The sequence below is a fragment of the Chaetura pelagica genome, unplaced genomic scaffold (genome assembly GCF_000747805.2).
Source record: "Chaetura pelagica isolate M959 unplaced genomic scaffold, ChaPel_1.0 scaffold828, whole genome shotgun sequence".
NCBI classification, from domain to species: Eukaryota; Metazoa; Chordata; class Aves; order Apodiformes; family Apodidae; genus Chaetura; species Chaetura pelagica.
In genome coordinates, this window is record NW_009954195.1 from 165789 (window position 1) to 167390 (window position 1602).

A 1602-nucleotide genomic window follows, 5' to 3' on the forward strand; every position below is an offset into this window, starting at 1 on the left:
GGGGGGGGGCCACACGGAGGCGCAGGGACACGGGCAGGTGATCAGAGCGGGTGGCCAGCTGGGTGATGACAGAGAACCCAGCCACATCCTGCGGGAGGGAGAGGGGCATCAGGGGGGTCAGAGAGGCATGGGGGGCTCAGGGGATTGAGGCACTCACTGTCCGCAGCGGCACGGCCGTGGGGGGCGGCCGGTACAGGATGTAATCCACACGCCGGCCCTGCCACGCGCCAGTGGCCGCCGGGTCAGGGTCACCATTGGAGAGGATCGGGCCTGCCAGGAACTGCTGCCGTCCTGCTGGCTGTGAGAGTGTCCTGTGGGAGAGAACATGGGGACACTGTGGCATTAGGATGTGGGGACATGGTGGCTTGGGGACATGGAGGCACAGGGACACTGGCACCAGGATGCAATGGTGTTGGGTCATGGGCACATAGTGACATGGGGATGCAATGTCATGAGGACATGGTGGCATGGGGACACTGAGGTACAGTGACATGCAGGCACAGGCCTGTGCTGGCATGGATTTGGTGGCACAGGTGGTGATTTGGTGGCGTAGGAAAGCAGTGGCAGAGGGCCATGGTGTCATGGGATCATGGTGACATGGGGATGCAGTGGCATGGGGATGTGCTTGCACAATTATGTGGTTGCACTATGTATGTGGTGGCAGAGGAACACCATAGTTTGGAGACAGGGACATGGTGGCATCGGTAGGTGGTTACACCAGGACATGGCATGGGTGAGCACTGGCACAGGGACATAGTGGTACAGGGACAGAGGATCCTAATGCTGGCATTGCCCCTCCCCAGGCTAGGGGGTCTGGCTGGAGCATCCCCCTCTCCCCAGGCTGTGGGTGGCCTCTCTCATGGGACCTCAGGGCTGCCCACCCCCATACCTCCATGCTCCCCCCCCTTGTCACCTCTTCATCTTCTCTGGAGTGGACACAGGCTCCTCATAGATCTTCTTGTAGTTGAGGAGGGTCCCTGGGGATGGGGGAGAGCATGACCCTCCCATGTCCCACCTGGGGACAGGGGAGGGGGTGGGGTAGCAGGTCCCACCTATGGCCCAGGGGACGTCCTGCCCCGGCCCCTGGCGGCACAGGTCTCGGTACTCCTCGAAGAGCTGGTGCCGCTGGTTGAGCTTGTCACCTATGGGGGGGAGACAGGTCATCCATGGGGAGGGGGAACAGGTCATCATAGGGAGGGGACAGCTCACCACAGGGAGGGGGACAGGTCACCCATGGGGAGGGGGAACAGGTTATGTATTCAGAGAGAGACAGGCCACCACAGGGAGGGGACAGGTCAGCAATAGGGTGGGGGACAGGCCATCATATAGACAGGGACAGGTCACTGTGGAGAGGGTGTTATGTCACTGTAGGGAGGGGGACAGGTCATCATGGGGAGGGAGTACAGGTCACTGTGGGGAGGGTGACAGGCCACTGCCCCCCCATATATCCCTCAACCTCGGGAGCAGTTGTCAAAGTTGAGGTCCCCGCAGAAGACATCAAAGGCCACCACATCTCCCGGTTGCTCTTGCTCCCGCCGGAACTGGCCCAGCCACTGCAGCACCAGTGTCAGCTGTGCATCCCGGATAGCACCATCGGCTGGG